We start from the raw sequence: 27,893 nt of genomic DNA on the forward strand, positions 1-27,893 counted from the left end.
ACTCGAATTCAGTACTTGTACTTTTACTTGTACTTTTTACTCGTTACTTTTTAAAATAAGAACTTTTTACTCGTTACTTTTTTAAAAAATACTTACTCGTTACTTTTTAAAAGTAACGTTGCCATATATGCTAATGTATAACTTCGTAGCCTTGTAATTTTGAATTCAATCTAGAAGACAAGGAACTCCTGGATCAAGTATAGGGAGACATTTGCCTTCGTGGAGGACTTTTTGATGGAACTAACCCGCATTTGCGTAACATGGAGAGGAAGACCACAAGAACATCCCACGGTAAGTCTGACGGAAAGGGGACTCTAGCACCTGATCCGTCTACCACTGAGGCTATTTCACGTCAGCACTGTGGTCGGTGCAAGCCAGATGCGGAATTTGTATCGACCAATCATTGCTGGGATTCGAACCCGGTTTACCTCATTGGAAGGAGAGCGCTCTATCCCCAGAGCCATCGCTGCTCTAATGACAGCATTTAATAGATAATTTCTTGATTCCTTGCTACAAATGTATTTTTATCAGGGGTTGAAAAATAATATTGAAACAATGGAAAAGCAAAGACACAATCGAAATCTGTAGGAAGCATTAGCGAGGAAGGTGGGATGAAAAACTTCGAAGCCTCTTTGACTGCTTGATGAAACTTGAACATATTTTCCATTAACTACCTTTTCAGCTCATCTCTGTTTCTTTCAGCAATCAAACCATAACAGGCCATAACAGACCTTGTATTTAGAATACAAATTTTATTTTAAATAATTACATATATTATTGAACGTGATGTTAGAAATTTTAACGACTGCTGCAATTTAAATAAAGTTTCCTCTAACAATCTTACATCTGAGAAAACAGAAGGTTTTTCTTTTAAATATTTTTCACTAAATATTGCAACTACTTTTCCACTAAAAACAGTACCTGATGAATTTTCACGTGGAAGTCCAGCAACCAATGTATGATAAAGTAAAAGCCGGTATAAGAAACTTTTAAACGGCGGATCAAATTTTCGTTACAGTGAGTTTCTTATAAGCAAATACACATATTTAAATTTAAAAGAGCAGCAAAAAGACACGCGTGAAAAAGCCAAGAGCAAAACATCAGAACCTGTTTGATGGCCGTGTAAGAAACTGGCCACTAGATGGCACACTAACTTTCTTTTAGGTGTCTGTTTGTTTTCAAAGTAGTAGGAGTCGAGATTTAAAAAAAAGATGGATGTCTGATTCTGAAATATGTTCTGTCTATGTTAATATTTGTGTGGGATATGTCAATGTTGTGATGTGTATCGATAACTTGTGAATAAATCCTTTAAGATGCAGGCGACTCGTCTTTTGTGAGAAAATATAAAAGTCTTTACAGCCGGTTACCAAGCAGGCCTTGATGTTTTAAGTCCCAGCTTCCCCTATTGTGATTCGGTAAGCTTCGATAGAGTTTTTTTTAAATATCCAAAGTGATACTTTTCCCTTTTGCGAAATATTCTGAAAATTCATATTAAGGGCAGTCATTACATAATACCCTGTATAAAGTGGGGACTTAATAAGTAATCAATTGTTATATAACAGGTATAAATAAATAATTTATATGTAAATACCGGGACAATTTTTATGTGTTTTATAGATTTAGATAAGCCTTCTCGGTTGCCATGTGAACTTTTTTTTCCAGTTAAAATGTCCAAATAGCATTCTGTGTATATGTTACTGTGAATGATCGAATTTGGTTGTTGTCGACTTCTGCCTGTGACTGCTGACAATCACATAGTCGCTTTGATAAATGTCCGAAATATATACTTGGTCTAGTTAAGTCTCACTGCCCGGTATGCCCTACAGTGATGTTTTTTTTTAGATTCAGTGACACTTCCCAGTATGCATTTAACCAGTACTCCGAACATTGATGTTTCTCCTAATCTATCCGCAGCAGATGTTAAAATATCGAATACATAAAATAATATCAACGAATAAATTAATATCAAAGCGGATTTAACAAATATTTTGGACATTCGCCAAAGCGACTATGTGATTGTTGACATTCACCGGTGAAAGTCGACTTTCTCTTGATTTCGGACATTTACGGTAGCATCCCAGAAAGCATGTAACCTTACGGTAACCTTGTGACGGAATTTTTCTTTTTATTGTCGAGAAAATGTTTGTACTAAAAACCTTTTTTTCAATAAAGCAAAAGTATTGCAGTTTCAAACCTTTCATCCAAAAAGGATTAAAAATTATTTTTTAAAGCTTTTTTTAAAAAAAGTATTGTCATTTAGATAAAATGGTCACTTAGGTTCATAATGACGTTTTAGCATACGTCACACCAGCGGTAAGATCAAATTGCATTGTTCCATTAAAATTTCATGACAAGGTGGATTTTAGCTGACCATACAAGACGTTGCGAAAAGAAACCTTGTAATTACCTATATTTAAGATTATTTTCAACTTGAGACTAGTTTTATTAAAGTTTTTTTTTCACACTTGAAAACACTTAGTTAACCTGTATTTAAGGTTTTTATATCGAAGGTTGTTTTCCAAGGTCTTGGATTAGGGTAATGTGCGTAGAATAGAGCAGATTGTCACAGATCTAGTTTTAAGGTTAGAAGGTTTACACGTAATCCGCATGAAAAACCTTTTTAGGTTTACATTAAAAGGTTTTTTCTGAGTGAAAATAAAACCTTATTTTGCTATCTGGGATACATATCTACCTAGCATGCATGAATCAAAACTTAGAAAGAAAGAAAAAAATAGTGCGTGGAGTCCCTCCGCGTGAAAGAAGTTAAACTTCGTATTAACCTGCGACGTTAATTAGGTATAATATGAAAAAAGCACAACTACTTCCACTTACTAGGAATAACATTTACCTTTCAGTTTAATTAATAAACTGAGTTTTAAATATGCTTACTAAATTCATAAACTTCGGTAAAACAACAATATAAATTATTTCCAAAGGAACTAGACTAATACAATTCCAACCTGGCGAGTAGCGACTTATAACAAGACACTTCGTTTGGTGCTTTTACTTGTTGCTAGAAATCAGGTTCGTAGAAAATGCTGTTTACTAGTTAAATTTAGTAGGTATAACACGATCTGTGACGTAGGCTATAGTATACCCAATTGTAAAAGAATCAGCAGTCGTAGAAATATCACTAGTTCTATTCAACGACTTTTTTTGCCTGCTCCGCTCGCTTCCGTGCTCAGTAATGACGGTAATATTGTGCATTTTTCCCTCTTGAACCAGTGGAAGTGTTTGTGGTTGCCTCATCGTCTCGCCATGAAAAATGTATTTGTATTAATTAAGTATGTGAATGCGTCATAACGTAATTTCAAAAGAGAAAACCTAACAATCAATTGATATTCACAAGAGACGTACCTTGACATAACCTTAAATCCGTCGCATTGTCAGTGGGATTGTTTTCACTCATTTTTTACAATTGTTATCCACTAAATTTGAAAATAAAAAATACTACCCTATTAAATTATATGTGTATCAAAACAAACTAAAAAAATATTTATAGAAAAACAATACTTTTATGACTTTTATTATTTTTATGCTAGTGAGAACCAAAACAATATGGAAATGAATGAGGGAAAACTGGATCCTACCACGTGATTTCCCGGCCAATAAAAATGTAGCGTTAAACGTTTAACGCAACCTTGTTGGAAGTCGCATAAGAAGTATAACTTCAAAAATATTNAAAAAAAAAAAAAAAAAAAAAAAAAAAAAAAAAAAAAACACGAGTTGTTGATGAAAATCCAAAAAGTTAGTAATTGATGCGAGTAGCAAAATTAGATATTCGTTTAACCCTAATCTGTTAGTCACAGACGATAAAATGCTCGTTATTTCAAATTGATTATACCTCCCTTTTTCCTCCCAGAAGCTTAAAATTATAAAAAAAAAAAAAAAAAGGCAAATGCATTTTACTTCACCTGAACAGTTTATAACTTATTGAACAAGATCAGTTGAAGAAGGTGTTAAAATGTTTTATTAAGGGTAACTTTAACTTATGCGTGAAGGTTTTTTTTTCTTCTTTAAATTAAATAACCATTTTTTTCCCGCTTCAAAAAGTAACAAGTTGTTGGATTGTAAAAGTTACGAAATGGGAGCTGTAATTTAAAGAGAAAACTTTGCGTCACCTGTTTCAGAAGTATGAGAAAAATGAACTTAATTAAAATAACATATGGTAAGCCTGAAATTGAAAAGTCCCCCCTCCTATCTAATAGCAGCGAAATTAAAAATCTTTCTCAAGCATTAACGCAGCCATCTTGATTATTTACTTCATTTTTCAAACAATATTAACAAATACTTAAAAATTTAGTTTTGTCAGCTAATCTAATTAAAAATCAGTATTATTTAAAGTAATTTAAGATTACTTAAAATAAATTCAGTATTATTTTAAGTAATAAGAGACATTGGGATACCTGCAAGTGGCGTAGTGTAGGTATCTCGAGTGTGATTTGTTGTTAAAGCGTGTCTTGGTTTATGTTACAACTGTTTTTTCGATTCTATTTAAGAGTTAACTTACCCCGTCAAGTATCAAATATCTTAAGTGATACATTCTATAATCCTTCACAAGGATTCTTTCACAATGATTTTAATTCTTTCACCATATATTTCTTACTTAACACAACGACATGCACGAAGCCATGTATTAACAAACTAATTATGCATCGAAGTTGCCAGGTACACAAAACAAAAATACATCACGTGTTACAATAAAATACATAAACAAATAAGAAATCTAAGAAAGAATTATATTTCAACAAATTCAATGGGTGATACGGGGGCTGTATTTAATTAACTTCACTTTAATTAACATTCTTAACTCAAGTGGAGAAACTTAGCTCAACTTTGACACGCCATTTTGTTTATTTCAATCGAAATAGGCTACAGATGGTGTAGAGCAGAACTCTTTACCTATGGCAAAACTCAGTATGCCTTCACCATTAGCGTGTGAAGAGTCATAAGAGAAGAAAGTACGGCAGTTCCTCTCCTGATTTTCAAATAGATTAAAAACTTTTAGGTTTGGAAACTAGATAGAACTGAAAACTACATCGGACATAGTTCTAAAAGAAAGCGTCGTGAAAATTTAAAAATGTATTGATATTTTTGGCGAAACATTATTTCTACTTTATTCATAGCGCGGTGTTTAACTTTAAGTCATCACTGAATAAAAGAATTAATTTCTTTTCAAAAATGAGCATTAAAAACATATAAATTAATTTTAATAAAATGTTAAAAAAAGATATCTCAGTTTTTTTTCTATATTTATTTATGTAGAGAGATATTCAAACATGACAACTGGTAAACACAGTCATCTATCATCTTTAAGCCTTCAACAAGATTTATTGTTTTGGTAAAAAAAAAAGAAAAATATGAAAAGATTTCCCTCTAGTGAATCGCAAGCAACGAAAGATATTTCTGTTAAATAATGTTTCCTATATACGTATTTTAGTACTAGAAGTAAATATTAAAGCCAAGCACAAAACTTACTGAGGCATTAACTATAACTTCAACAGTTATGTATGGAACAATTTTAACTAAAACTAGAAAAATCGTTTAAAAGTTATATTGTTGTTGTTGTCTTGTCTAATTAGTGCGGGGGAATGAAATAGCACCAAAGGCGTCGAAAACAGTCCTGGCAGTGTTAAAGATCTTTGGCGAGTAGATCTAAAAATTTTATTTATTTATTTAAATTCTTACTTCTTACTCTACTGGTAAGATGTTTAAAAAATATTTATGTCATCTTTCTAACTTAAAACTGCAACTAATCGAATTACGTATCTTTATCTTTAAACAAAGTTATTTTTAAACTTTAAATAGTGTTTATAACTGTTTTTATCTCTATTTAAATAATGAATGAATATATATATATATATATATATATATATATATCGTCAATTGAAATTCCGACCACGTTATGATCTTCTCAAACGACAGAAGCTTATATATAGTTTCTTGTCGGATGTCAATTGATTATATGCAACCGACGTCACGGCTTGGTGTCGAACCTGATTGGCTGTTGAATCGTGGCATACTCAACCACATGATTTCACTGTCTCTGTATTTGAAAGGTCGAAAATTCAAATTCATCAAAAAAATAACTAATTCAATTCAATGTATTTTTAATTCAATTGCTTTCAATTTATTGTAGTCTGAGACATAGCTTGAGAATATGAATGGGTTCATATTGTATATATATAAACTTAAAATTGAAAAATATTAAAGATTAATGAAAAGAGAAGAAGAAAAATATTTAAAATAAAATATTTAAAAAAATTAAACGAAATAGAGCACATTATGTAAAAAATATATCAAGTAAAAATCAGAAAATAAAATGTAAAGAAAAAAACAGAACAGAACACAAAACGAAATCTGTAAAGCGAGTGGCGAATTCAAATGAACTTACATGTACGGGAAACTTAATAATTTTCTTAGTTTTTCTCTTTTTTCTTTTTATCCTTTTTGTCTCTTTATTCTGCTATATATATATATATATATATATATATTATTCTGTTATATATTCTCAAAGCTATGTCTCAGACTAAAATAAATTGAAAGTTTGTTAAAAAAAATATTATTCTATTCATTTATATTTTTTCTAATCGTGGTATATGCCGTTGCAAAATTTTAACGTTAATTATACGTAGTCAATTTTCCGACTGCAGCTCATGCAAGAAACAGTCATTTTTTGAATAGGCATCTGTTCTTTCAGAAATTCTGAAACCAAATTTTCCTCCAAATTCAGAAACATATGTTTGTCTTTCTTTTTTACCTTTTTAAGGGATTAGTTTAAAGAAAAATAATATTTTTTCTTCAGGGAAAGCTCCGTTTTTAAACAATTGTTAGCGAAGGCAGACACTCTCACAATAAATCATATTTTCATACCAAATTATAAAATATTCATAATTTTGACTGCCATAAAACATTTTATTATTATTTAAAAGTAACAAAAGACAAGAAACGCGGTGGCTAAGTAGATTCGAAAACGATCAGAACAGATAGGATTTCATGATGTTCTTAAGGCAAGGTATAACCTGAATTATTTCATCTATTTCTATTCAAAGGGTTTTATTCTTTGCATATATAATATACAATGACACTTAGTATGAAATGTTCGTAAAGCCAAACTCTCCAACATGTCTTCAACATCGACACCAGATTCTGATTTACACAGACCATCGGTAACTGATAATACACAAAGGTGCATCAAATACTACAATATCGCTATCCTTTACTATAACAATAAATATCGAATACAATAATATCGCGATCCTTATTCATAGCTATGATTATCGAGTACGATAATATGTTCATTATCGATGACGTAACATATCAAAAAGATACTATCGCAAATGCTATGTATAGTGTATAAAATAAAAAACGGACCAATCAGAATAACTTTTGTTCTAATGATCGGATCTTCAAGTTTTCGGACGTAATCTTAAGGGTAGTAGGTAGGTACTTTATTTATGTTTAACAAGAACGGCACAATGGGTTATAGGCGACTGTCAGGCAAACATCGCTGAGGATGATTCGAAGACTTGCCAGCGCGATTTTGATCCTCTGCAGAGGAGATGGCTCCCTTGCTTTCGGTGACCAGACGACTTGCGCGAAGTCGAGCACTTTACGGTAGAAGAGTTGAACGGGGACCGAAACCGCGCATCGTCGGTCCCTACGCAGACTGATCCAAGTGGTCACCCACCCGTACACCCGTGATGCTTAACTTCGGTGTTCTATTGGCAACCGTGTCCTTACGATCAGTCCAATGCGAAACTGGCTAAAGGAGGTGATTTCAAATATGCTAATTAATTAATGCAGATGATGTTTTAAGTTAAGAAATCAGAAAAAAAACTAACTTTCGCTGAATGAACCCTTTTCTTCCGATTGATTCGGATTTCTAACTCGGTGGCAGGGTAAAAGGGGCAGAAGCAATCTGAGAAATTTGGTCTCATAGTTTGGTCAGGAGAGCTGTTCTTTGCTTGTACTCCTTAATATTGATTTTACTCTTTGCGTCTTTCGCCATATCTCCAGAACCTATTAAGCGAATTGAAAACTTTTTGCAGACGAATATAAAATTCGTTTATAAAAAGATGATTTGAATTTTACAATTCATAATTTTCATAATTGGGTATAATATGAAAAAAACACAACTACTTCGATTTAGTAGGAACAACATATGACGCAATGCTAAACGAATGGAATTTAGTTGTTGTTTATTTAGTTATTGTTATTAGTAGTTGTTGTTATTTGTTTTAGTTGTTGTTGTTTATTTAGTTGTATTTAGTTTCAATAACTTTTCTTTATAATGCAATAAAATCTGGCGAGCAGCTATTTAAACGATCGAACACTTCGTTTGTTTATTTGTGGCTTGAAGTTAGGCTCGCAGAAAATGCCGTTCATGGGTTAAATTTAGTAGGAACAACACAACCTGTGACGTAGGCTATATTATACCCAATTGTGAATTGTAAAATTCAAATCATCTTTGGTGGACAATTTTTTACATTGTTTTAAGAAATGTAATTTTATATTATTAATCGAACTTCAAAAAAGTCATATTTTAAAAATTGGATTTCTCAGGCACTATTCCACTGATTTCATTAAAATTTCGTATTTTGCCTCGTAAAATTACATTCTTCAAAAAATATGTGCAGAATTTTACACCTAACAATTCTAAATGTTTTTGACTAATATTAAATAGAATATCGAAAAGTGATAAATATTTATTAAAAGAATTTTTGCATGGAATTATTTTTGGATAAATGAATTATATAATTGTTTGCAAATATTTTCAATTCGCATTGAAAGTTCTCGAGATATGGCAAAAAATATAAAATTTAAAATTTATATTAAAGGGTCCAAACATTGGGCTGCTCTTCTGATTGACCTTTTGGAACCATATAAGATTGCGGCTACCCCCGATGTTTTGGGATTCAGAAATCCAAATCCGTCGGAAAAAAAACGTCAGGAAGTACGCTTTTATTCGTTATTTAAAACATCGTTTGCACCAATTAAGTGAAAATATCACGATATATCGTCAATTATCGATATTCTTGCCAATATATTGTGATACAGGGTGCATTCTGAAAGTAATGCGCATTTTCTGGGGGAAATAGATTTATGGATCCTATGGGTACAAATGGTTAAAATTCTTCAAAATAGTTCCCTTGTGCATCAATACACTTGCGGAGACGATTCTGCCAAGGCTGGAAGGCATTCGCATTCTTCTCAAACCGCACACAAAACTTTATCGCTTTCCAGCGAATACTCCATCACGCTGTGACTCGATCGAAGAAAAGACTTTGCGCAAAGACACGTCCTACCGCTCCGACTACTCGGAGCGACCTGAGACCAGGCTTATTTGAAACGACTAATCCCCCACCACATTTTAAGACCAATCTGAGTGAGCTGCGATTGATAGTCGCGTCACAATAAAATCATGCGCATTACTTTCAGAACGCACTAATAAACGGTTAAAGGGATCCTTGTTCATGTTGGTGGCAACTCGGAAAATCAGTCGCTAAAACAAACAAATTCTGACAAAATTCCACATTTCTTACCCACAGCACTTCAATATCTTTCTTTGCTTCCTCAGGGTTAATGTTTTTGAGTTACATTTTAATGCTCACCGGTGTTCTTTTATTTTCTTGAAGCCACAAATTGACCTTCCTCTGTTTTTCTTTTCTTTTCTTTTAACACATTTCAGACTTGTTGTCTCTTTCCTCGTTCATTCAAAGGGTACATAAAAGACTGCCACTTACTACCCCCAAAGGGCTAACAGTAGTTTAGAAACGTTCTGTTTCTATACAAAATCATTAAAGTGGTTTTATGCTTTATTCCCTCCTTTCCTTTTTAATTACATTTGCATTGGAATGAGGTTACACAATTGACTGAGTTCCTTTTTATCGTCTATCTTACGTTTCATTGTTGTTTATAGCCCAATTTTTTGTTTCACCTTGATCACTGCAACTGCAATAAAACCTGTTTGCGAAAAGCAATTAAAATTTTTTTTAGTACAGTCAACAAATTTTTATGAATAACTTTTAATCTGATGATCGAAATTCCATTTACAAAATATATTTACTCATTTACTTTTTGATGAATTTTAAATTTTGACTTTCCAAATACAGAGACAATATTCATTCACTATTTATATTGCGCGGAATACAGTCTACGGACTTGTGCAAGTCATTGGGTACAATGGATCCTTTTATTCCTAACTGGTGATCAGCACCCAGTTCTCGTATTTGCATGAAAGGGGTTCGGAGAGCCACCTTTCGCTCTTCGGTAGGTTTCAAAACTCTCAACCTCTTTGCTACTTTTGTGAGGGACGGGCTTCATGCTTGCGTTTCCGAACGAAATCCTTTCGTTTTTCCGTTTGTGTGTAACATTTAAGGTATTCCCGTCTACGTTCTTTGGCTTTTTCAGCCTCGGTAAGTTTAGGCCTTAGCATCGTTTTTTTCCTTGATTCAACTCTTAACTTTTGCGAACATGTCAAACAGTTTGGACCCTCTTTATGTGTGATATTCGCCTGAATTAGTGTTGAAAACGATCTAGTTTGAACTGTAGGTTAGAATTTCTGATTTGTGATTAAAACAATAAAAACAAAAATATCGTTCAGATGATGAAATTCTCTTTTATTCACAACTCAAGAAGTATTTATGGGATCTCTCTGGTCACATATCTCAAAAATAAGCTCACATAACAAAATTAAAAGTGAAAAAAAAGAATTCTAAAAAAATTATCAAACAACGCATGCGCACAGTTTACTATTACTGTTAACGCTTAATAAGATATGTTTAATTCTAAGAAATAAAGTTAACACCCACGCATGATCTTCTAAAGGATCATGAGTGGGTGTAAGTGGCGTTCATCACGCGCCACGAAAAATAACCATTCTCGTTCTCTCTCTACATAGAGAATCACGCGGGTCAACCGCTCCTCTCCAGTCCGACAAGGACGATTTGCTGTTTCTTATATCAAAATAAAACTATTGTTTTAATGATACAGTCCTCTGCTCAATTCATTGCAACACACGCCTAAAATCCCTCCAATTACTCTTGATTATTGTAGTCGAAAAGTGTGAGGTCGCCATCAAATTCAAATCAAGACCCATTTTGTCAATGGGTAATAAAATTTTCTTCTAGCTCTTGAAAAACTATAAAAGCATGTATTATTATCAGTCACCGAGCTTCGGTAGAGATTAAAAACGTAGTAAACACGAAATCAAATTAATACGAAGTACTCAAAACCATTTGAATAAACATTTCTTCAGTTTTAACCCTTACAACTTGAATACTATATTTATCACCCTATAATTTTAAATTAAATTCCAGTTTTGAGTTGAGTTAAAGGAATAATGTTTTATAAATATTTAGCTTCAATACTACAAGAAATGTTATTTTTAACAAAGACAAAACGCATGTTTATATTATTCATGGATAAGGGAAAATATTTTGAGATGGAATTAAATGGAAGTTTTATGCAAAGGAGAGAATTAAAAACGACATAAAATGAAGTCTGCTTTTTTCTCCATCCCGTTTAGTAGAACTGAGCAGGTGCAAAATAAGAGTTTGCCGCTCAATTTCGATGCAAAATAATGATGCTCGTTAAAATAAATGAAGTAATGAAAACACGCGAGAAATTGTTGACATCTGTTCCTTATACTTCGAATGCTAAGTAATTTTCAGCTGCGAGAATTAAATTCTTTTTTTTTCTCTTCCCCTTTCACGTTAATGGGAAGTGCCCGGATGTACCTTGGGTAAACAACATTTGATTTTAACAGGGTTATTAAACTTTTCTTTCATTCTTTACTTTGTCATACGTTAACAAAATTACAATGTTTCGTTTAAGCAACCTGTTGCTCTTTGTAGAACCTCGATTATCCAAATTCTAACAAACTCAACCAACGAAAGGGATTCGAAATAATGTTTTTTTTTTAAATCGCTATCCAGTTGTACAGGTCGTAAAAAAAATATAAATAAACAGACCAACCTTAATAATTTTTGATCTAATCATCGGATCTTCACGTTCTGGAACTCAATGTTAATTGTTCGAGGAGGTGATCTCAGATATGCTAATCAATAAGTGCAGACGAGATTTTTAAAGTTACGAAATTAGACACAATTACTTACTTTCTCTGAATAAACATACTTTTGTTTTCCCCGACGGATTCGGATTTATGGTGCCCAAAATATATAGGGGGTAGCTGAAATCTGGTCGCAATAGTTTGGTCAGGAAAGTGCTCCAATGTTTTGACCCCTTAAAATGTTAATTTAATTCTTTGGCGTATTTCACTATACCAGGGGAACTATTTAAGCGAACAAAAATTTTTTTGGAAGGATGTTTACACCACAGTATGTTGTTTACACCACAAAATTAACATTCAAGTTTTGGTTTACGTCGCACTAGATTTGCACAATGAGCTATTTTTGTGACGGTCTGGGAAACATCCCTGATTTTGATCCTCCGCAAAGTAGATAGCTCCCCTACTTCGGTAGCCCGAAGGTCTACGCGCAAAGTCGAGTACTTTACGGTTGTACAATTTAACGAGGACCGATACCACAAAACCTCAGTCCCTTTGCAGGCTGATCAGAGAGGTCACCCATCCGCACACCGATCTTGGTCAGTGATGTTTGATTTTGGTTTTCTATTTGGAACCGTGTCTTAACGATCAGATCAGTCCACAGCGAGACAGTTAACATTCAAAAGGTATTATATTTTCCTCTCACAAAAACTTCAAATTTCTGTTCTAGAAATTTCTTTCTAGAGCTAAGTCTACAGTCTGCAGACAATAACTCTAGATAAGTATTTTAAATCAAAATAGTTATAAAAATAAAAGAGGTCTTACACTTTTGATGTTTTTTTTGAAGAAACACTCATTTTATCGTTATACTGGATTAAGATGTATTTCATCGAAATCAATTTGAACTCACGACGAAATGTATGCCTTTATGACAAATTGCGTCCGAGACGAATTATGAGTCAGACGATTTGTTGTTACAAGTTGTGCCCACGACGAATTTTCATCGTGAGGGCCGGAATAGGTTGAGAGGGGGTAGGGCTCTTCACCAAAAGGTCGTGGGTTCGATCCAAACAGGCCGAAGACTTCCCGTGTAGTATATGGTGACTGGTACACGTTAAATCTGTTGGCGTACAAAGTCTTCCATATTCCCATAATAAATAAATACCACTGAGGGCATTGAATTGGAGATTGATCATTCTTCTGTTCATGTCAAAATTACGATCTGTGGATGAATAAATGGATGTATGAATAGATCCACCCTATTAACAGGCTGCGACGTGTGGGCAGCTGAAGTCACATTCATGGTTATAGATGGCTCCAATGAAAAACAAGAAACGCACCTTTTGCCTTAAATTCGCCTGGTTTCACCTAGCAGGCTTTTTATATTATTTTTATAACCGTCGTTAAACAGCTGACCCAATTTTATGGGTTTAAGACTACTAATGTTCAACTCCGTAGCCTTGTCATTTTGAACCCAATATGGAAGACAAGGGAACTCCTGGATCGAGTATTGGGAGACATTTGCTTTCGTGGAGGACTATTTCATGGAGCTAACCCACATTCGCGTTACATGGATTGAAGACCACGAGAACCCCACCGTTGGCCTGACGGCAAGGGGAATCTAACTCATGATCCATTTACCACAGAGGATATTTCACGTGAGCACTGAGGTCGGCGCAAGCTTGATGCGGAATTCGTATTCACTGGGATACGAACCCGGTTCGCCTCATTGGAAGGCCAACTCTCTATCCCCTCAGCCATCGCGGGTTCACCTAGCAGGCTTGCTGATATCGTCTTTCGAAACAACAACAACGAATTTTCGTTGCAACGAGTTGAGCCCGCGATGAATTGTATTCGGAGTCTCAGAAAGAATATAGCAAAAGTATTCTTTCTGAGACTCCAAATACAATTCATCTCTGGGCACGATTCGTCTGTATATGCAAATGCTCTGCTCAAAATTCAGAAAACTAAAAAAGCTGTTGACTGATACCCTAACAAAGCCTCAGATTGATAAAATACTACTGGCTGATTGCAAGACGAAAGTCAAATTTTTAATAAATACATGTGCTGAAGTCAGTGTTTTTCCAAAATCAAAGTTGCGTGGTATGCTGCTAATTTTACAGAAATCAGTACGTATGGAACAAAATTACTGGGTTTAGATATAAATTTTTGAAGCCAACTTCAGTGAAAACTCATCGTTGCCTATGTAAAGCAGCCTATATTTTGCATTGATTTTTTTAAACTGATTTCAATTTACTGGCCGAGATGCTCGACGCAACTGCTCAATGAATGCAAATACGAAACTTACGTCTTCTGAATTCCGAGTTCAAACAAAGATTTAACTATCCTCTCTAAATTTTTCAGAGAATATAAGAAAAAGTTTGGCTGAGTTTCCGACTTTAACAAATTCCTTCTGTTTAGGTAAACAGAGACCAAATGTTCTGGTTTCTCACTTCATTCTCTCCTGTGTTTGCTGAACCTACAAGATTACGACCTGAATAGTTGGAAGCAGCAAAAAAGGAATTTCTCTACCTAATGTCACTGGGAAATATACGCTCATCTATAAGTTCTTGGTAAAGTCCTGTTGTTGTTGTTGTTTCTCATCCTCTAATTGTCTGACGAAGTCAGACAAGATCCAGTAGGTTGTTGACCCTCGAAAAGTCGATTACTAGAAGTGGAGAAGCATATAAGTCCTCTTTGGAAAGGCCCAAGCAGTCGAGGATATGTTCAGCTGAGGCCTGCTGGGCTTCACATGGTAAAGTCCTTTATGTATGGTTCGAAAAGCAAATGGTGACTAGCGACTTTGTGGTGACCTCCGCCGATTGAATGCAGTTACTTCTCAGGACACATATCTCATTCCTTTTATTCAGGATTGCTCCCAACTGATCGAAGGTAAGATGTTTTTTTTCTATTTTAGATTTATGTAGTGATTACCGCAGTTAACCCTGAAGATATACCAAAGGCACCAATAACAATTCCGTTTGGTACTATGTATATTTGCCATTCATACATATTCTATTATAAATCATGAAATACATAAGCCATTATATCAGGTTTAGATTTTTGTATACCTTAATTTGATGACCTTTTAATTGCTAGGAAGGATGAAAAAGAACACAAAACGCATCTTTGAATAGTATTTCAAAGGTTGCTCGAATATGACTTAATCTTAAATGCTTCTAAATGTGTTCTAGACCAAGACTCGGTTTCGTTTCTAGGATCCTTAATCACACATGAAGGGGTTCAGGCAATTTTATCACTAAGCATACCATAACCGGCAGTGGCGTACGCAAGGGAGGGGTTTAAACACCCCCCTTGAGCTCAGACAAAATGGCAAAAATAAAAAGTTTAGTAGAAATTATGCGAGCTATTATTTTTTGAGACTATATATTTTTGTTAACTTTATGCCTACTTTTTTTTCTCACGGTATTTCTCAGAATACTGAAGAAACATTTATTATAATAGGGTTGTACTTTTGAAACCAAATTCACGTGATACTGTTATGGACTGGTTCCTTTCTGTNAGATTATTTGTTTTACGATACTAGAAGTCGTTCTTTACATATTTACATCAATATACATCATTGCGATACATTGATTTATTTACATCTAGAAACTGTTAAAAGGTAGAATAGCTCTTTTTGAGGTAGCCAATCAACTATGAGTTAGAATCTTTTTGGGAAAGGCTAAACTAGATCTTAGCCTGAGGCGGGGTGTGATTTTCAGCGCCATCTAGTTTTCAAGTTTGAGGCTAGAATCCACTTTAGGACCGCCTTAAGTTGAAAGACGACTTCAAGTTCGCTAAAACGTCGTTCAAACTCAAAATTTGGATACTGCGAAGTTTGAAAATAAGAAAAATTTCTCTGACTCTCTTCTTCCATTTTATGGAGAAAAAAAATGGCTATACCGTTATTTTATACATTTTATACAAGACGTACAATGTCCTTGTATGTATGTATGTCCTTGTAGACGTACAATGTACTTGTCTTTTAATTGTTTTGAGCAATGTACTTTAGGTGAAAATTAGCCTTTTTTTAAATATAAAAGTGGTGTAAGGGGTTAGAGAGAGCTTTGCAATCCATTCAGGGGAAAGAAGTGTCATTTCAGTTTGTAACAAGTAACAAGTTTTATACAAGTTTTGTAAACAAGTTAACAAGTACCAAGTTCTGCATTTTTACCAAGTTTTGTAAACAAGTTAACATGTATAGTTCGTTCACCAGGAGTTGGCACTTGGCTCCACCTCCTCCGACGCAGAGTTCATTTCAGCGCGGGGGAGTAAGAGGAAAAACATTTCCCTGCTTGAAATCGAGATAACCTTGGATGCGCGCAAAGCCTCCACACGGTTTCTTATAGGTAGTTCAATCAGATCACTATGAAGGCAAACCAGTATACGAAAGAGCCCGTTAATAGAAAATCTAGTAAAGTGGTAGAAAATATGTGTCTAAAATTTTGTTTAATTTTTCAATATGATTGGTTTGTCTTACTTACTTGTCTACCACTACAGATTCAATTCTCAAATATATATGACAAATTCTTCTCAGTCACTTTTAAAATAGAATTTGGCTTCATGCGCTCAAACTGTTCACTTTTTAAATAGTCTGCTCAGACTACTTATAAGAAACCGTGTGGGGGCTTTCTGAAGTAGAAGGTGATGGCCAAACACAAACAGTGAATTCTTTTTCAGTCCCTTACCTCGCTTTATCACCAGCTATTATACCTTTCATTATTCTAGCTGATTTATATTTAAAAACTATTTCCCAGCAAAATATCTCAAAAAGAACAAACTATTCTATAAAAAGAGCGAAATATCAACAAGTTTATAAAATAAAATGCACATGTTCAAAATATGCACATGAAGATTGCGAAATAAATATTTTTGTCATACGATCGCCAAATAGCAGCCTTGTTCTCATCCTTCTCCCCAAAATAGCGAAATAGTATCATCCGATACCACGTGATAAAGGCGGAGCCAAGTGCTAACTCCTGGTGAACGAACTATACCAAGTTCTGCATTTTTACCAAGTTTTGCAAATCAGTCACGTGTAACATAATGAGGAATTCCATCAAGCAAAAAAAAAAAAAAGGAAAAAACAAGACTTTAGCTGGCCCCACTGCAAAAACAAGAATCGCACCCTCTGCCTTTAAAGTTTGCTTGATTTGCTGGAATTAGCATGCGGCACAAATAGCAACAACAGCGCTAAAATTAACTTTCAGTAGCACTGGGATATGCATACTGTAATTCTTTCCTTTATGGTAAAATTAGATGCATGCTGCAATCTTTGAGACAAGAGAGAGGAGATTAAAAAAAAAGTATTTGCTGTTACCGATGGTGTCCGCTCTTAAATTTGGTATTTTATTGACAAAATTTCGAATTTTTCATTTGACGTAGTTTCTGCAGTATCGCAGTCAAACCACTCAATAATTGTTATAAGAACAACAAAAAGTATATAATTAGTTTTAATTGAAAAGTAACATAACAAGCTTTAATTAAATAAGTTGATAACAAGTAATGGAGCAAACGTAATAAGTTTTATTAAATTACTTTGTTAATAATGAGTAACATGATAACAAAGTAAATTTTAATTTAATTATAAGAGAGAAAAGAGCGAATAATTTGTTCTTATGTTTTTTTCTTCTTTTTTGTCAATCAATATCTAATGTTTGGTAACAAAAATATTTCTTTTTAAAAGTGAATACATTCAAATAATGTGTAAATATGTTAGGTATCTTTTGAATAGTATTTTTTATTACTCAAAATGCTTCTTTTTTCATATGTAACTGGACTACTTGACTTCTTGAATGAGCCACAAGATCTGGAGCATCAACTGAAGCCGGAGAGCGCTCTCTACTATAACTCATCGGCAGACCAGTACACAGATGTCCTGGGTTTGCACTAGCTACCACCAGTACCGACCTCCATAAAAACTCGGATTGCAGAGCCGCTTTTAATATATATTTGATTCTTTTTTACTTCATAAACGTCGTTGAACTGCCGAGCCTATTTTCTGGTTTACGTTTACTAATGTTCCACTACGCTGACTTGTAATTTTGAACCCAATCCAGAAGACAAGGGAACTACTGTACCAAGTATTGGGAGAAATTTTGCCTTCATGGAGGACCTTTTGATGGAACTAACCCGCATTTGCTTTACACGGAGAGAAAAACCACGAAGCCACTCACGGTTTGCCTGACGGCAAGGGGACTCTAACCCACGATCCGCATACCACTGAGGATATTTTACGCCAGTATTGTGGTCGGTGCAAGCGTTATGCGGAATTCATATCGACCAGCCATCGCTGGGATTCGAATTCAGTTCACCTCATTGAAAGACGCTCTATCCAGTCAGCCATCGCGGCTCATTTTAATACATAAGTAACTTTTATAGTCCACACCATTTTGACGCTACTAAAACAATATATAGGCGAAGTACTAATCATTGAGCAGTTGGTCCACCTACGCCTATATGAATTCAATGCCCCGCTTTTCCACATTGTTATCCATCTGCATCCACTCAGTGTTACATTTCCGCATACAATTCCAGTGTGTGATTTTGGAAGCGTAAATGTTATTAGCATTTTAACTGTTAATTAATGGGATGAAATTCGGTTATAAATAATTCAAAATATGATATGAAATATGACAAACTAAGATTAACACGAAAGGTATAAATTTTTAGACCAACATAGTTTTTAGACCTACGATACTAAGTCTTAATGCGAGCTCTCAAAATATATTGACTTTTGCCATCGAAATTTTTTTAAAGCAAATTAAGTGAATCCATCGACAATCACTTTGAAATAATATTACTAAAATTGAGACTAAGAAATCGGGTTTTTGGAACCCGGGTCATCTCATTGGAAGGCTTGTGATGCTCTATTCCCAGAGTTACAACTGCTCAAATCTTTCGATTGAAATAACATTTTTCAAATGTCGACAAAATAAGTGGGCTTAAAAGAACATTCCACAACAGCCCGTCGTGGGCCTGAGGATTCATGGAGGTTAAAGCTCCACAATTTCCCGATCAACAACATGATTACAGCAATACCGTCGGTGTGTCAGATTGGTTGTCTTTATTTTTCAGACAAGCTGAGACCCCTCGAAGTTTAGGTGGGTTGGGTTCAAACTGCGCCTAAGGGTCGAAACCAAGATCTTCATTATGACTATTTAGTGCTTTAACCACTGAGCTATTTGAGCTATATATTTGGGTAAAATGAGCTCTTCTGTTGAATTTTCAGAACTAATTTTTTTTTTATATTAAATTAATTTCTTTTAAAAATTTGTTGAATTTTTGGAGAAAATTTGTGAAAAGTAAAGGTGAAATATAATTAAATTATAGCAACATCAAAAGTATTTTTTTTCATTACATGTATTAAATGCACTCAGACAAGCGTCTAGGGGCAGGAAAATTCCATTATACAAATGGACAAAAGGGAAAAATGAACTCAATATCGGGAAAAAGACTCTGGTAGGAACATTTAATTCTTAAAAAAAAAAAAAAAAAAAAGAAAAAAAAATGGCCTTTGTAAATTTTCAGATGCGTTCTTTAGTCTTACTATTATTTTTTGTTACTTATTTATTTGAGTTTTTATTTATTAAATTTTTTTGAGTGAAGAAACAAAGAATAGTAAAAGAGATGTAATTTTTTATTGGCTTTGTAATGTAGACAAAGGGAACGGACGTTTTTAATTTTTAACTATTAGATAGATTCAGAGTAAGGGGTTGTTCTATAATGTCAGAGGGGGTTCCAGAAATTCTATTCAAGCTCGAAAGGAAAACAAGAAATTTGACATCTTGCATATTGGTTAAAATACAAGTGCCTTGAATGTCAGCTCTTTTAATATAGTATTAATATTAATTAATTTGATATTTTATTTCTTTATTTGTACAAATTAGAACTCGTTGAATAGATTTCGTCACATTTTTGATCCACACCTTCCATTCTGCATAACAGCAAAGAACATAAAGTATTTAACAAGTAGCTTAAAAATGTATGTGTTACCGGCAATGTATGGAATGCCTAAAATTAGCCAGCAAAGTATGAAATTATTTATATTTAACACATTGTCTAGGCATTCTATAGAATGCTAAATGAGAAACCGGCAAAGTATAAAATATATCTCTGATTCGTCGAAATGTCATTCAAAAATGACAAATTCAAAACGTCATCAGAATGGATATTAATTTATTCATGGTTATAATTACATTCATTCGATATTTTAATACTTACTGACGGCGGTATTTTAATACTAAAAGAAACATCAGTGTAGGGTATACCGGGCAATGGCACTTGACCTTAAAAAACATCAGTGTAAGGTATACCGGGCAAATATATACGGGCAGTAGCACTAGACCTAGTATATATTTCGGACATTTACCAAAGGTTTAGTCATTCTAGGTCTAGTTAAGTGCCACTGCCCGGTAAACATTTGCCCGGTATTTACTAACTGATGTTTTTTTCAGGTCAAGTGCCACTGCCCGGCATACATTTGCCCGGTATACCCTACACTGATGTTTTTTAAGGTCAAGTGCCATTGCCCGGTATACCCTACACTGATGTTTCGTTTAAGGTTCAGTGCCACTACCCGGTATACCCTACACTGATGTTTTCTAAGGTCAAGTGCCATTTCCCGGTATACCCTACACTGATGTTTTCTAAGGTCAAGTGCCTTTGTCCGGTATACCCTACACTCATGTTTTTGTAAGGCCAAGTGCCATTGCCCGTTATATATTTGTCCGATACTCCAAACACTGATGTTTCTTCTAATCTATCGTCAGTAAGTATTAAAATATCGAATAAATGTAATTATATCCAAGAATAAATTAATATCAAATCGGATGTAATAAATATTTCGGACATTCACCAAAGCGACTATGTGATTGTCAACATTCACCGGTGAAAGTCAACAACCACCGATTTCGGTCATTCACAGTAACATGGACATCTTTTACATAATAACCTCAACAGGACGTTTATTTCATACTTTTGCCTAAATAGCATTTGGCATTCTATAGAATTCCTAGGCATTTTATACAATGCCTAGGGAAAGTATGCAATGCTTCTCACATTTCATACCTTGCCTAAAAACATCCAGTATTGTATGCAAAGCCTAGGCATTCTATGCAATGCACCGGCGTTTCATATTTTGCCGGTAACATATGCATTAGAAAGGAATGTTCATAATTTCGTGAGAAACGTAACCATCAATGGGGCCAAGAATCAAATGAAAAAAGAAATCCCCCTATATCATCAGCTTATTTTTCCCTCCTTCCCAATTTTTCCACTCTAACATTATGGAATCGTCCTCCCCCTAGTCGCTTGTTGCACTCAGTTTAAATATTGACTAAATAATGGAAAAGAAGTGTATTGTTGCATTCACAAATTCCAAGTATCTAATAACAATCAAAACTTATGAATTTTTAAAATAATTTCCTATCGAGACAAACAACAATGAGACAAATCATCGTCTGTCATTTTAACAATATAATCCTTCCATTTCCTCAAAACCTTCTTGCGACTTAGTTACGATTACCAACTTCAAAAAGTTTCAAAAAGCAATCATGCCTAATATTTTCCGTTACATCTGGAGAAAAATGTAAGTATTATATTTCTCTATTTTATCTTTGGAGCTGAAGTGCATTACTTATTGTTAAATATCACTATTCCCTTTTAGTTTGAAGTTACACAATAATGAGTGCTACAAAACATAAATTAAGTTAATTAGGAAATAAAAAAGTAAAATTAAGGATGAAAATTTTCAGTTCTTTTTAAAAAAAAAATCGTAAAATTTCCATTGTAGTTGAAAACAAGACCAAAAAAAAAAAAAAAAATTTAATGTAACATTTGAAATTTACTTTTGTAACGTCTCCTTAACATTTCCGTGGGCTAAGTGCAACATATGACGACAGCATTTGAAATTCGTATCTTCCATAATGCTATACTCAATTATACAATGTTCGTCCTAATAGAAATAAAAATATATTTTTGTGGGAAGTCACAGGGAGGAGAAGGGAAAAAAATTCACTCTAAAGTCAGTGAATCATTAAAAAGAGGAGAGGGATTAAAAACATCATATACTGTGATATCAAGAAGAGAAAAGTTGCCAAATGCATGTTGCAAAAAACATGTTCTTGTTTTTTTCCAGTAATAAAAAGGTTTTCATATTTTGAATCTTAGCTCCTCTAAAAATGATTTGTCAAAAATATTTTAAACGTTTTTTTGTTATTTACTGCTTACATATCGAATTTCGACTCCTCTTGTTTCTATACTTTTACATGGACAAGAAAGATGGTGATTATGGGCATCACATACGAAAAGAATTTATTAGAAAGGTATCACAAACGCAATTTGCAAATCAAGCTGATTATTTTTATGTAAAAATAATATTCGGAGTAAAATGATAATGGAAACACAAATTCTGACAAAAGAATTTTCAAATAAGATAAACAATAAAAACCATTGTTTTATGATCATTTATAAACATCTAAAAATATCATTCAGCTGTGTAACTGAATAACTTACTTCAATGCCAATGCATTGCTTATCAATTCTTATCAATTAAAGTATATCTTTGTACAATCAATCTTCTTAAAATAAAAAAAATTGACGGCTAACTGTACAATCAAAGAATTATGCAATCAAAAGCACGATTTAATAAACCATTTATTGATTATTAATGAACTTTCAAAAGCATTCTATAAAGTTTCTGCTAATGTGCTTTTGTTCTCAATAAATTGTTGACTGTCATTCTGATAATCATAAATTTCTGATCAATCATAAATTTCTAATCATTAATATAAATTCCTTTTTAGATTGATTTTTGACTATGACTATGGTTAAGATCAAACCCAAACGCTTTTTCTTGCTTAAATGATGGTTGATTAGTTTGTTTAAAAAGAGACTTAAATTTGTCTGACCATAATCATTGTTCATCCAGAAATTCATTATAGTGCTATTGCAGAATGTTCAAGCAATAACACTGTAATCAGTTTTTATTATCAATTAACTCAAATTTTAAAATTTCTTTTTTTGTTAGTTGCTATAACAATTACCTTAATTGTTATTACTAAGGCCCGGATTTTGATGACATTTGCATTTTTTTTGCATTTTTTGCATTTTCGGACATTTTTTGTCCTTTAGAGCATTTTTTTTAGATTTATATGGCATTTTTTTTTAAATTTTGGGGCGTATTTTGCATTTTAAAGCATTTTTTAAGGTTTTTGTTAATTTTTTCCAATTTTTATTATTTTTTGGGGTATTTTTTATTACATGAAATGCAAAATTTGTCTCATTATTTTACATTTCATATTGTAATTCTCAAAGAATGTTTCAAAACATTTGAGTCAGCTTTGCCCCCTAAACCAGTAATCACACGATGGGGTACCTGGTTGGATGCATGCGTATACTACACAGTGAAAATTTTAAGATAGTGAAGTCTATCGTCAGTAGTTTTGATTCAGAAGATGCTGCATCAATTTAGATAGCGCTAAACGTGCTCGCTTCTGATGAAATCGAAGGAAATTTAGCATTTATCAAGTCTAACTTTGCTATTGTGTCCTCGACAATTACAAGCTTGGAGAAACAAGAACTGGAACTTAGCAATGCAATAAATTATATTGATGTAGTGAGTCGAGTGTTGCAACACGCAAGGGGAAAAATAGGACAAAGTGTAGCAGCTAGATTGAACAAAGTTTTGGAGAAGAGCACGGGCTTCCAAACAATGAAGAAAATCTCTAGGATACTAACAGGTGAAGCAACAAATTTTCAAATTGAAGAAGAATTGTCAGTAAGTGAGACCGTCTTTTTCAAGTACGCACCATTAACATCAGAAGAAGCTTCTCCAGGTATAAAAATTTACTCTCAGACAAGAGACGCTCATTTACATTTCAAAATATCGAAAAACATTTAATAATCCAATGTAATTCTGATATTTAGTAATATTATTAGATGTAAGTTGTTATATTCATTAAAGTTTTGATACAAAATGAAAATGTTGTGGTGTCAATATATTTTCCTTTTTTTTGTTATTTTTGGATATAAAGCATATTTTTCGAACTTTAATGAACGTAGAACAAGTATTGCATTGCTTTATAGTTTTTGAAATGACTCATAATTTTAAAGAGTAAAACATTGTTTTAGTTCGATATTTTTACTTTATTTAAGTCATGTCATAAGGCATTTTTAGCACAATTTTCGGATTTTTAGAGCATTCTTAAGGTCATTTTTTGCCCTTTTTAAGGGCATTTTTTGCATTTTTTAAGGGCATTAGTTGAGATTTTTTAGATCATCAAAATCCGGGCTCTAGTTATTACTAAGTATTAATGAATCAATTAGGAGAAAAAATATCGTCATATTATTCTCATTTATCGAGCGAAAAATATGATGAAATAAAAAGACTTTATTACCAAAAGGTTTTTTAGTTTAGTAAATATAACGGTAAAAAGTCAAAAAGAAGAAGGTGTTTATTTAAAGTGGGGATTTAAGCTCTGAAGAAGTGTCAATTTCGTAGACATAAACGGTGGAACTTAATTAGTCTGGAAAAACCATGCGAGATCAGATTTGTTCTGTGAAAAATACTAATACGAATTCGATTTTGAAAAAAAATTGTGTGTGTTTTTTAAAATTTCTATCAGAGCATACACAGACAAAAGTTTTGAACATTATACATAAAAAAAGAAAGGGAAATTGAGATTAAACTAATTTGCGAATGGCAGAAAGATTTGTCGATCTTTACTTAAAATTTTGAAGAAAAAGAGATATGTAATAGATTTTATTTTTATTTTACATCTTAACTAAAAAGTTTACTTTAAAAATTATTTTAGCATGAGAAAGAAGAAATCCCAAAAAACAGTGGACAATGACAACGTTTCTCAGCTCACCCGGCCAACGCAGAACATCAGCGGAGGAAGAGTTCTGTACAATCAAGTGGATAAAGCGATCCAGACGGACCTAGAATCCCCATTACCATCTGCAATCACCATCTGCAACACTTCAGAGCTCGCCCCGCAAAAAATAGAATTGAGCCAGGGAAGAGTTAATCAAATAACTATAAAGGATGAATTAGAAATGGAACTTGAAAGAAATGCTCCCAAGATCTGCAGTGTTTCGCAGCTCGCCCCATTACAAACAGAATTAAATGAGGGAAGAGTTAGTCAAGAGAATAAAAACAACCATATCGAGGAAGACAAAATTAAACTTGACGAAAAAGTACTTGAGAACTTTAATCTTTCTCAGAAAAAAAGTGATGAATCCAAAGAAATGGAGATTGTTGAATATGCGCCTAACATCAGCGATTTTTCACAACTCCGCCAAATTCGAATAGATCTGAGTGAAGAAAAGGTTTACTTTGTAAATCACAAGAATTCAGAAAACAACACCAACTCTGACATAACCAAAGAAATTGGACATGAGGAAAACAAACCTAACATCTACTTTCTTTCACTGCTCGCCCTGATCCGGAAGGAAGTGAGTCAGGGAAGAGTTAAACATATAAATGAAATGGACACAGAGAATAACACCAACTCTGATGAACCCACAGATTTTGAAAGTGAAGGAAATGCGACTAACAACTGCAATATTCCTCTACTGTCCCCTCAAAAAATGGATGGAAAAGCTAGTGTTAACCAACTGAACATTGGCAATAAGATCAACTCTGGCGAAATGAAACATGAAAATTCACCTGACATCAGCAATGTTTCACAGCTCACCCCGTTACAACTACACCTTAGCGAGGGAAGAGCTTCTATAAGCCAAGAGAATTCTTGTGTTGACACGTGGAAGGACTTGGATAACAACGAACCATTGAGTGTGAAGGACGACGAACCAAGTGTTGAAAAATCCAAACCACCTAAAAAGAACTATTTCAAGAGGAAATGGCGTCTCATAAAACAAGGACTTAGACCAAAAAAAGCTAAGGATGCAAAAAATCCGTCGCAAAAGCGCGGTAATTAAGTTTTTTTAAGTGTTTTTTTTCTCTTCCAATTCTGCAATTTATCAGTTTACTTTTCGTTTGAATGTACTATGCTAAATTTTCATGCAGATATCCATATGTTTCTGCGCAGGAGCAATATAAGAACAAAATTAATATTGAACAAAACTAACTAAATGTTGCATTTAAAGACAATAACTTCAATAGATGTCGGATGCTTAAAACATGGATGGCAGAAGTTTAAAAAGTCAAGAAGAAGAAGAAAAAAAGTAATTCTTGAAATTTCTGGCAAAGCAAATACAACCAATGTAGTAAATTTTGGAAAAGCAACAACTAAAATTGTCTCACGCATATGTTTTTACGGAAACATAGTTTTAAAAAAATGATTTGAATCAACAATGTACAGGAATTGTACTTATTACTACGTTTTCTCAAAATTTTTAAAATAGATTTTGTAAAGGTTGTAGGTAGTATTATACCGTTGATGGTAGCTGTATACCCAACCTTTAAAGAAAATCAGCTAATAGTATAAGACTAGAACAGCTATAGGTATTTTTTTACCTATACCGAAAAGGAGAGAAACTAATGTACCATCCGCTTCTAAAAGTTCTATAAAAATAGTGAAGATAAGAAAGAATAGTAAAAGAGATGTATCAAGAGGAAAAATTGTGATCACCAAAGCAGCACCAATAATAATATGGGAAAGGAAAATGTTAATGAAATATTCAGAAAGAAATTGAAATCCAAAAATTATTTTTCATATGCATCATCAAAGTAACAAAAAAAGTCATGCTAATTGCTCTGTGCAGTTTCAAAAGTTCTATAAAAAGAATAGACTGAAAAATGAACCAAAAAAATGTAGAAAATTAAAAATTGTCGGCGTGATGTCCCCCCTTGTCTCCAACAAAAAAAGCAAATAATTATGAAAGCAAAAATAAAAAGATAAATAACTGGAAAAATGTTTTGCAATATGCCTATCCATTGTAGAAACAAAAAAAAAAAAAAATTATTTTAACTATTTGGCCAATAAATATATCAAAATTCCTTTGTGTTGTGACTCATTTTGTTTTACTATTCTTTTATCCGTGAAGTGTACAGGATTAAAGTTGTAATATCAGAGCATAACAGTGAATACTTAATAATATGAAAACTTCATTAGCTTCAAAAAATATGAAGATCGTAATTAAAATAAAAATTTTACGAGCGATCAGAAATAGACGTTTTATCCCAAATTTTACAAAAGTGACAGGAAAACATACAAATTTGAATAAGATAACTTAAATTTATCGAAGAAAAATGGAAAATAATTGTGAAAAACAAAGTTGGAAAAATCGCTGTGGCAATGTGTGTAACAGGAAAGAAAAATAAATAAAGATTAAAACAAAATTATACGGCACCAAATGTGACTGTTACTTTTCAAAAACGCAATCTGAAAATGTTTTCGTGTTGCAGAAACGTAACTAAGCGTTGCAATTAACTTCCCTTTTGATTAAAAAAACGTTAAAATGTTCCACCGTTTAAACGTTAAATGTTAAAATGTTCACAAAAAATAGAAGCATAACCGAAATCAACCTTTTAATCGCCGGTTATTTTATCGCTGTCTTAGAATAATAATTTTCACAGTGTAGATAAGACGCTTTTTAAAATTGAATAATTAGATTTTTGGTTAATTTTTTAAAAATATCATTTTTTCCCATACCACTCTATAACAGGGCTAAAGAGAATAGAAGGGCTGGTTCACTCCTTTGAAGTATCTCTTGCCGCGCCGATCCTCCGACGTCACTCTAGTGACGTCACTTTGGCGCAAAGCTCGCACTTTTACTTCAAGAACGGAGCGTTTGGCCTTACTAGCTCTATCTAATATTGGATAATTTCTTTTTGCGAGATATTCTAAGACATTTGTTATTTTCTATAATGACCTTCCTCAGTCTTTGCAGTGAATTTACAAGAATTTAAAAC

General features: G+C 33.3%; 1 protein-coding gene across 1 annotated transcript in view; it reads right to left on the bottom strand.

Moving 5' to 3' along the window:
* LOC107449361 (A-type potassium channel modulatory protein KCNIP1) overlaps positions 1-27,893 on the bottom strand; it is a 136,352-nt gene that overhangs the window by 9,466 nt on the left and 98,993 nt on the right. The window lies entirely within an intron of this gene.

The sequence above is a fragment of the Parasteatoda tepidariorum genome, chromosome 3 (assembly GCF_043381705.1).
Source record: "Parasteatoda tepidariorum isolate YZ-2023 chromosome 3, CAS_Ptep_4.0, whole genome shotgun sequence".
NCBI lineage: Eukaryota > Metazoa > Arthropoda > Arachnida > Araneae > Theridiidae > Parasteatoda > Parasteatoda tepidariorum.